Source organism: Ovis canadensis, chromosome 15 (genome assembly GCF_042477335.2).
Source record: "Ovis canadensis isolate MfBH-ARS-UI-01 breed Bighorn chromosome 15, ARS-UI_OviCan_v2, whole genome shotgun sequence".
Taxonomy (NCBI): Eukaryota; Metazoa; Chordata; class Mammalia; order Artiodactyla; family Bovidae; genus Ovis; species Ovis canadensis.
The window spans coordinates 56,807,558-56,818,583 of NC_091259.1; the positions used below are offsets into that span (position 1 = coordinate 56,807,558).

The window sequence follows — 11,026 nt, forward strand, 5'->3', positions numbered from 1 at the left end:
GACTTCCTACTTCTGTATTCCAGTCCCCTATGATGAAACGACATCCTTTTTTGCTGTTGGTTCTAGAAGGTCTTGTAGGTCTTCATAGAGTCATTCAACTTCTGCTTCTTCAGCATTAGAGGTTGGGGACAGACTTGGATTACTATCATGTTGAATGGATTGCATGAGAAACAAACCAAGATCATTCTGCCATTTTTGAGATTGCACCCAAGTACTGCATTTCAGACTCTTGAGTATGAGGGCCAGTCCATTCCTTCTAAGGGACTCTTCCCCACAGTAGTAGATATAATGGTCATCTGAATCAAATCCTCCAATTCCTGTCCATTTTGGTTCACTGATTCCTAAAATGTCAATGTTCATTCTTGCCATCTTCTGTCTGACCACATCCCATTTACCTTGATTCATGGACCTTATATTCCAGGTTTCTATGTAATACTGCTCTTATAGCATTGGACTTTCATTACCAGATACAACCACAATTGGGTGTCATTTCTGCTTTGGCTTAGTCTCTTCATTCTTTCTGCAGCTATTTCTCCACTCTGCCCTAGTAGAATACTTGGCACCTACCAAACTGGGGGTTCATCTTTCACTGTCATATCTTTTTGCCCTTTCACACTGCTCATGGGGTCCTCAAGGCACAAATACTGAGGTGGTTTTCCATTTCCTTCTCCAGTGGACCACATTTTTTTCAGGCCTTAACTAGCAGGGACATGCCCTTCAGTTGCTCAGCATAGCTGGATGACATGCCGGGCACCCTGGCTGTCCCACTGCTGGTCCTCACTGAGCATTTAAACTTTCACTGGCCATCAGGAGCTGGTCAATGTGTGACCAGGGGTCAAGGTAAAGGCCCTTCTGGAATGGCTGGGAAGGGGGCCCAGAGAAGGCTGGAACTGACGTTGGATGATGCCCAGGAACAGAGGGCACCCCGGCCTCACCTCTGCCATTGGCCATCTTCAAACCGATCCTCTGCCCAGAAGTTGCTGGCTACCCTGGGGCACATCTACCATCAAGTTGTCACAGTCCACCATGGAAAATTTGGAAATAGTGTCAGATTTTGTTTTCTTGGGCTCCAAAATCAATGCATATAGTGACTGGTTTAGTTGATAAGTCATGTCTGACTCTTGCAAACCCATGGACTGTAGCCTGCCAGGCTTCTTTGTCCATGGGATTCTCCAGGCAAGAATACTGTAATGGGTTGCCATTCCTTCTCCAGGGGATCTTCCCAACCCAGGAATGAAACCCAGGTCTCCTGCATAGTAGGCAGATTTTTTACTAACTGAGCTATGAGGGAAGCTGCAGCCCCCAAATTAAAAGATGCTTGATCCTTGGAAGAATAGCTATATCAAACCTAGACAATATTTTAAAAAGCAGAGACATCACTTTTCTGACAAAGATCTGCATAGTCAAAACTATGGTTTTTCCAGCAGTCATGTATGAATGTAAGAGTAAGACCATAAAGAAGGCTGGGTGCTGAATACTTGATGCTTTTGAACTGTGGCACTGGAGAAGATTCTTGAGAGTCCCTTGGACAGCAAGGAGATCAAACCAGTGAATCCTAAAGAAATCAACCCTGAGTATTCATTGGAAGGGCTGATGCTAAAGTTGAAGCTCCAATACTTTGGCCACCTGATGCGAAGAACTGACTCATTGGAAAAGACCCTGATGCTGGGAAAAACTGAGGGTAAGAGGAGAATGGGGCAACAGAGGATAGATGTCAGATGGCATCACTAACTCAACGGACATGAGTTTGGAAAAACTCAGGGAGATAGCGACGGAGAAGCCTGGTGTGCTGCAGTTCATAGGGTTGCGAAGAGTTGGACATGACTTAGCAACTGAAAAACAAGAATAGCTAACATCATACTCTATGAAATGCTGAAAGCTTTCCGCCTAAGATCAAGAATAAGACTAGAATGCCCATTTTCATTACAGCTTCTCAACACTGTACTAGAAATTCTTGCCAGGAAAATTAGAAAATAAAAAGGAGTAAAGCATCTTAATTAGAAAGGAAGAAGTAAAGCTATATTAATCCACAGACAACATAATTCTAAATAGAGAAAAAAGAATCCACAAGAAAGCTACTAGAGCTAATACTTTCTGCAAAGTAGCAAGCATAAGATTAACACTAAAAAATCAGTTGTGTCTCAATACACCAGCAACAAATGTTTGAAGAGGAACCTAGGAAGGTAATTCTACTTTAATCCCATATGAAAATAATAAAATGCCTAGAAATAAATTCAATCAAGAACATGAACCAAGACAAGGATTTATGTTTTGGTTTTGCCCTCATCAGGCTCCCTTGTCCTTCCCTGACTGCACATCCTCAATCTACTCAACCATGACCTTTAGATGACGTAGGAAGACTGCAGGAGCTGGAGAGGAGAGGAATTCTCTTCCCCAAATTGTGATAAATTTCTGGCAGTCTTTTCCCTTGAAATGATGTGTTATGGAGAGGCCTGTGGGTATATTTCACAATGGTTGGCCTTCCCTTCCCTTTACCAGAGATACAAGTTTATCTTTATTTTATATCTATAACATGTCTAAGTTTATGAAGTAAAAACAGATATTGTGGATGACCTTGGAACGAGGTCTATTGCTTTAGAATTTTGGTTGAAAATAATAAAAATATAGATAAATCAAAATTAAGCAACCTATTGCTTTAATTACACAAAGGCAGTCTGTGAAAGACAACAGCAGAGATGCAGCCTGACTAGCTGAGTAATAGAATGTCTGACCAGAAAAGAAATAAAGGATGGAAGTTAAGCCAGGTCCTTCCTCCCCTCTCCCATACATATACACATTCAATGATATATCATTCCTTTTCTCTGCATAGTTTTGCATGACTATTTTGTTGTAGCTTATCTTCAGATCTGCTGATACACCTGAGTATTAACTGGCACTCCATTAAGGTGGAAGATCTAATTCACACTGAGGAAAGTATGCATTGAGTAACATTGTGCATGGGCATGAGGGGTACTGATGCCTAAGATTATTCTCTCATTCCTTAATTCTCTCAATAGGAAGGTGATATAACTTAGTTCAGTCACTCAGTCACGTCCAACTCTTTACAACCCCATGAATTGCAGCATGCCAGCCTTCCCTGTCCATCACCAACTCCTGGAGCTGATGTGTTGAACAAACTTATGCCCATCAAGTCAGTGATGCCATCCAACCATCTTAAATATAACTTTAGGATAATAAATTTATCCAAAAATAATCAAAACCCAATTTTGATTTCTGACTTGTATTTTCTGACTTGTTCCAGGTTTGGCCATATATACAGTGGCTATAAGATGGCATTTTTTTTTTCTAAATTGAGAAAAGCATTAAAAATTAGGAAAATAGAAATTGAATATTTCCCACTGATGATATGAGAAAGTGGGATGGATCACTGAAATCAGCTAATCATCAGGGAAATGCAAACCACAATTACAATAAGATATTACCTCACACTGGTTAAAATGGTTATTATAAAAAAAAAGAAATGGCTAAAGGGTAGAGAAAATGGGAACTGTGTACACTATGGATAGAAATGTAAACTAGTGTAGCCATTATGGAAAACAATATAGAAATTCCTTAAAAATTAAAATTAGAACTATCATATGATTCAGTAATCTCACTTCTAGGTCTATAGCCAAAGGAATTAAAAACATAATTATATACATTTAAAAAATTTAATTGGCGTATAATTGCTTTACAGTGTTGCATTAGTTTCTGCTATACAACAAATCAGCTATATACATATATCCCCTCTCTCTTGAACCTCCCTCCCACCCCTGCATTCAACTCCTCTAGACCATCAAAGAGCAGCAAGCTGAGCTCACTGTGCTATACAGCAGCTTCCCCCTAGCTATCTATTATACCCGTAGTGAGTGAAAGTTGCTCAATCATGTCTGACTCTTTGTGACCCCATGGACTATATATTCCATGGAATTCTCCAGATCAGAATATTGGAGTGGGTAGCCTTTCCCTTCTCTAGGGGATCTTCCCATCCCAGGAATTGAACCAGGGTCTCCTACATTGCAGCCAGATTCTCTACCATCTTGTCTCAAAACTTAGCTTTGTGGAAAGAGTTTTTCTACATTACCTTAAGACTTGGGGTTACAAGACTTGTCTCAACTCTTAGCCTTTCCCTATGTTCCTTGACTCAATTTAATTGTCATTTAGAGAGCAATAATGTATTTCACTACATAAAGATTATTCTCTGTAAGGATCAGAACTGCATAGATATTAAGAATGTGTGCATACTTAGTTGGTAAGTCATGTCTGAATCTTTGTGACTCCATGGACTATAGCCTCTCAGACTCCTCTGTTCATGGGATTTTCCAGGCAAGAATACTGGAGTGGGTTGCTATTACCTTCTCTAGAGGATCTTCTCAACCCAAGGATCAAACCTGTGTCTCCTGCTTTGGTAGACAGATTCTTTACCAGTGAGTCACCTGAGAAGCCCCAAGTAGTAGGTGCTGATGCAGAATTCAGGCATTAAAGACGAATCAGTTTTTCTTGGTGATTGCTTAGGATTTGGATTCTATCTACCACTTTCCTTGCTGGCAACCATATACTAGCTATACCAGAAGATAGAAGATTTCTATCTCTCAGCTACACTGGGTAGGTCCTTTACTTTGCTTGATGCTTATCTATTCGCCCACCCCCATTCTACACACACATAAACACATTCACACAGAGAGACACACACACAAGCACAGGCAATTTACTCATAGTCACACATACACTCACACATTCAAATAGCAGCTTTCTTACTTTCATTCTGATCTTATTCCAGTTGTTTCTTCCTTGGGAATTATCCCCAGAACACTTAATATAAAACATTATCATGTTCTAGATCTTCTATCAAGACACATTTTCTTCATAATATTTAGCTCTATTTGCATCTATCTTGTTCAAGACACATCACTGTAGCAACAATTTTATCTATTTTAAAGACAGGCATAATGTGAATACCTATAAATAATGGTCTTCAACAGTTATTACTTTCTTAAAAATATATTTAAACAAAAGTTTGGGTTTAAGACTATTTCATTGCAGATAAGGGAACACCTGAAGCTGCCTCATATTGGAAATTTTTTAAAAATCAAGATTTCAAGGGAGACTTTAACCTTTGCAGATACACTGATGGAAGACATACTGGACCTCTAAATGGGCTTCCCTGGTGGCTCAGACGATAAAGAATCTGCCTGCAGTGTGGGAGACCAGGGTTCGATCCCTGAGATGGGAGGATCCCCTGGAGGAGGGCATGGCAACCCACTCCACTATTCTTGCCTGGAGAATATCCATGGACAGAGGAGACTGATGGGCTGCAGTCCATTAGGTCGCAAAGAGTCAGACACAACTGAGTGACTAAGCACACACACAGGCCTCTAAATACTCAAAGTTTTCTTTACCACAGCAGAGTACTTACCCTGTGTTTTCCTTTTTCTTTATTATTTATGTATTTACCATATGCTAAAACACTCAGAAACTGACTGACAAAATCAGCAAAAACTGTGTGCCAGTCCTGCATTCACTCTTTATCATTATAAATAAGAGGATTCAGGCAAGTTATTATCTTCCCTTCTCGAAGATGCTATATATTTATTTGGAAACCAGGCATAATAAAATTTGATATCCCAATTTTACAGAGTTGAGGGGACCTTACAGATAAAAGCATGATTTTACAGTAAAGTGAAATACAACTTCAAAAGATTACACCTGTACATAGCTATCTTCAGAAGAGTAGCAGTATACATCAGGGGAATATTATTGGAAAGCAGTTGAATACAAGAATATGTATCACCAGACACTTTAGTTTTCACTACAACTTTCAACTCTAAGTCAATGGCTGAAGAAAACAAAACTAATGAGTAACAACAACAAAAGCCCCCAGACTGAATGTTGAATTTTGTGAATCTTCAAAATTCAATTGTTCTTACCAGCTGTTTGATCATTTGAGTTTTCTAGAAAGTTTCTGACTTGGTTTTTGTTGAAGAGGGGTTGACAAATACTTTAAAACAGCATAATTTTCTACTGGGTTCTGGGAAGAAGAAGTCCAGAGTAGAAGATATATGAATGGCTGCTAAGAGATCCTTGAGGTCCAGAGGGGAAAAAATAAGGAAGAATGGACGATAGTGGTTCTGGTCCCAAATTGTGGTGTACAATGAGGCTCACATGACATGATTCCTTGACAAGTTCTTATCTTTTCACAGTTACTCGAACCTCATTAATAAGATACTGGTGAATGTCAAAGGTCTAAAAGCTTCATTTTAATTCTAAGATATTTTAGTCTGAGTTTAAACTCACACTTGAAGAGTTATGTTTCAACATTTATACAAATCTCTGCTTAGAAATTTGAAAATAAAAGACCAGCTATGTCCAGAGATGGACATGAGTTTGAGCAAGCTCCAGGAGTTGGTGATGGACAGGGAGGCCTGGCATGCTGCAATTCATGGGGTCACAAAGATCCAGACAGATCTGAGCTACTGAACTGAACAAGAGCCACTGGCAAGAGTCTCAAGACAGGCTTATTAATGTCACAGATGATTCTGAATTTCTTTTGTTATTATTGTTTTTATTATAAATTACCCTAAGGGTGCAATTGAAAAAAGTTGCATGGGTTCTTAAAATTCCATGGTACTAAATTGCCAATGTTAATTTCATTATTTGATGATTATATAGTTACCTAGGATTATATCTTTGTTTGCAGAAAAAATACACTATAGAATTTGGGAGTTATGAAATATCAGATAGCAAACTTGTTCTCAAATATATTGAGAAAAATATTTTTATGCTATACTTGAATTTTTTCCATAAAAAAGGCTAAGTGAATATGTCTTTGAGGAAAAAAAATAAATTTAAATAAAAATAGTTATCAAAGTTTTCATACCTAGTATTTGCCAATAATTACACATACAAAGAAGAGAAATATTTAAGTATTTTACATGTAAATGCATAATTAACTATGTAGAACCAATAAATAAGTGAATGATTTAAAATATGGCATGTTTTACAGCATTTTAAAAAATATTTTTTATACAGGCTCTTTATATTATTTCTGTCAGACTGGAAATACATTTCTCAGGGAGGCTCAGCTGGTAAAGAATCTGCCTGCAATGCAGGAGACCTGGGTTTGATCTCTGGTTTGGGAAGATCCTCTGGAGAAGGGAAAGGCTACCGACTCCAGTATTCTGGCCTGGAGAATTCAGTCCATGGGGTCACAAAGAGTCGGAAATGACTGAGTGGCTTTTACTTTCACAGGGATTCAGAAAAGAAAGAAATTTTTACTGAGGAATTCAGTGAAAACTGAAAGTAAAATTTAGGAGAAATGAGCCTCTGTAAACATTTGTGTTGATTTCAGACTGAAATAAAGGTAAAAATTCTTCAGAATTCTGAGACTCTATTTTCCCATTGAATGGTCATGTCTTGCCTTCTCCTTAGTGCAGTGAGTCTTTCTCTAAGACTAGAAAAGACTTGTGAACTCTGGGGAAAATGCTGTTATTCACCCATCCCTCACAATCCTGGGAAATATTAAATATTAGCTTGGAAGAGACCACACAGAATCTCTCACTTGCATTATCCACCCGAGAGAACAGTGGTCTCCCAGGAGCCTGGGTTCACTCCACCCACACAATCAGTCCTCTACGTTCCTTCCTCATAAACCTGAGCATTCTGACTGCCTGGGCTCAAGGACTAGGGATGAGAGTGTGCAGATGACTCTGAGGAGCAGCAGAGCAGGACACAGTGCTCTAAATAACTGTAGTCACTGCAGCCTGGTGTGGTGTGGTGTGTGCTGCCAGTGGCTCAGAGAGACTGAAAGGGAATGAAGTTTTTCCATAAATTGAGTTTGTCTAAAACAGTCAGGACTTTGATTTGCTTCTATAACCTTGGACTTCCCTGGTGGCTCAGACAGTAAAGCATCTGCCTACAATGTGGGAGACCTGGGTTCTATCCCTGGGTTGGGAAGATCCTCTGGAGAAGGAAATGGCAACCAACTCCAGTATTCTTGCCTGGAAAATCCCATGGACAGAGGAGTGTGGTAGGCTACAGTCCATGGGGTCGCAAAGAGTCGGACACAACTGAGCAAATTCACTTTGACTTCACTTTCTATAACTTCTGAGACTAATATCAAGGAAGTTCCTTGTGAAGTCATCTTGTGCTGGAGTTCCTTCTATAGTATACAGTTTCTCTGGAGATCTACAATTAGCTTTACCTGTGCTACATTCCAAGTAGCTCTGCTATATCTGACTGTAAACAAACATTTATCTTATTTTGGAAATTACCTTCAAATATCCATGTCTGCTTCTTTGCTTTCATTATCAACTCCTCGATATTCATTCTTGCAGGGTTTCCTGGCCTAGAGCAGTACTGTCCCTGGTTTTCAGTTCCTTTTCCTTGATCTATGCTGTGGTTTTCCTCAGAAACTGCCTGGTGCTGCATGTGATCTGTACTGAGCAGAGCCTGCATGAGCCCATGTTCTACTTCCTGGCCATGCTGGCCCTCACTGACCTGTGCATGGGGCTGACCACAGTGCACACAGTGCTGGGGATCCTTTGGGGGCTCAGCCAGGAGACTGGCCTAGATGCCTGCATTGCCCAAGCTTATTTTGTTCATGAACTTTCTGACACAGAGCCTGGAGTCCTTCTTGCCATGGCCTTTGATTGCTTTATAGCAATTTGCAGTCCTCTGAGATATACATCAATCTTGAATAATAGAAGGGTCATTCACTTTATGCTGACTATTTTGATGAGAAGTGCTTTGTTCATTCTTCCCATCATCATTCATTTGAAGGTCTTTCCTTACTGCCAACCCCACTTTCTCTTTCACTCCTTCTGATTGTATCAGGACCTACTCCAGCTGGCCTGCTCATACATCTGCTTCAACAATGTCTAAGCCCTGGCTCTGGTGATTTGTACCATGTTGTTGGATGCTGTCCATATTCTTGTCTCCTAAGTTTTCATCTTGCATACAGTGCTGGAAATAGCATCTCAAAAAGAGAGACTCAAGGCTTTGCATACCTGTCTCCACATCAGTGATGTCCTGGTTTTTTATATTCCCATCATTGGTCTCACCATGGTATGCTGTTTTAGAAAGCATCTCTCACCTTTAGTTCATGTCCTTATGGGCAACATCTATATTCGCTTTCCACCCCTGATGAATACAATCATCTACAGTGTAAAGATCCAGTAGATTTGAAGTAGAATGAAGAAGTGGTTTTCCGTGAAAATGTAATGCAAACTTTGGATTTTATTATATCAGTAAGAATATTTTAAGGCATCACCCTAATACCAAAACCTGACAAAGATGCCACACACACACAAAAAAGAAAACTACAGGCCAATATCACTGATGAACATAGATGCAAAATCCTCAACAAAATTCTAGCAATCAGAATCCAACAACACATTAAAAAGATCATACACCATCACCAAGTGGGCTTTATCCCAGGGATGCAAGGATTCTTCAATATCCATAAATCAATCAATGTAATTCACCACATTAACAAATTGAAAAATAAAAGCCATATGATTATCTCAATAGATGCAGAGAAGGCCTTTGACAAAATTCAACATCCATTTATGATAAAAAACCCTCCAGAAAGCAGGAATAGAAGGAATATACCTCAACATAATAAAAGCTATATATGACAAACCCACAGCAAACATTATCCTCAATGGTGAAAAATTGAAAGCATTTCCCCTAAAGTCAGGAACAAGACAAGGGTGCCCACTTTCACCACTACTATTCAACATAGTTCTGGAAGTTTTGGCCACAGCAATCAGAGCAGAAAAGAAATAAAGGGAATCCAAATTGGAAAAGAAGAAGTAAAACTCTCACTGTTTGCAGACGACATGATCCTCTACATAGAAAACCCTAAAGACTCCACCAGAAAATTACTAGAGCTAATCAATGAATATAGTAAAGTTGTAGGATATAAAATCAACACACAGAAATCCCTTGCATTCCTATACACTAATAATGAGAAAGTAGAAAAAGAAATTAAGGAAACAATTCCATTCACCATTGCACCGAAAAGAATAAAATACTTAGGAATATATCTACCTAAAGAAACTAAACACCTATACATAGAAAACTATAAAACACTGATGAAAGAAATCAAAGAGGACACTAATAGATGGAGAAATATACAATGTTCATGGATCAGAAGAATCAATATAATGAAAATGAGTATACTACACAAAGCAATCTACAGATTCAATGCAATCCCTACCAAACTACCAGCAGTATTTTTCACAGAACTAGCACAAATAATTTCAAGATTTGTATGGAAATACAAAAAACCTCGAATAGCCAAAGCAATCTTGAGAAAGAAGAATGGAACTGGAGGAATCAACTTGCCTGACTTCAGGTTCTACTACAAAGCCACAGTCATCAAGCCACTATGGTACTGGCACAAAGACAGAAATATAGATCAATGGAACAACATAGAAAGCCCAGAGATAAATCCACACACATATGGACACCTTATCTTTGACAAAGGAGACAAGAATGTACAATGGAGTAAAGACAATCTCTTTAACAAGTGGTGCTGGGAAAATTGGTCAACCACTTGTAAAAGAATGAAACTAGATCACTTTCTAACACCACACACAAAAATAAACTCAAAATGGATTAAAGATCTAAATGTAAGACCAGAAACTATAAAACTCCTAGAGGAGAACATAGGCAAAACACTCTCCGACATAAATTACAGCAGGATCCTCTATGATCCACCTCCCAGAATACTGGAAATAAAAGCAAAAATAAACAAATGGGATCTAATTAAAATTAAAAGCTTCTGCACAACAAAGGAAACTATAAGCAAGGTGAAAAAGCCTTCTGAATGGGAGAAAATATAGCAAATGAAGCAACTGACTACCAACTAATCTCAAAAATATACAAGCAACTGATGCAGCTCAATTCCAGAAAAATAAACGACGCATTCAAACAATGGGCCAAAGAACTAAGTAGACATTTCTCCAAAGAAGACATTCTGATGGCTAACAAACACATGAAAGATGCTCAATGTCACTCATTA

At 38.9% G+C, this 11,026-nt stretch overlaps 1 pseudogene; it reads left to right on the forward strand.

Annotated features, from left to right (window-relative positions):
* The first annotated feature begins 743 nt into the window (after positions 1 to 743).
* LOC138420160 (olfactory receptor 51V1-like) lies at positions 744 to 9,219 on the forward strand (annotated as a pseudogene).
* Positions 9,220 to 11,026: the final 1,807 nt, after the last annotated feature.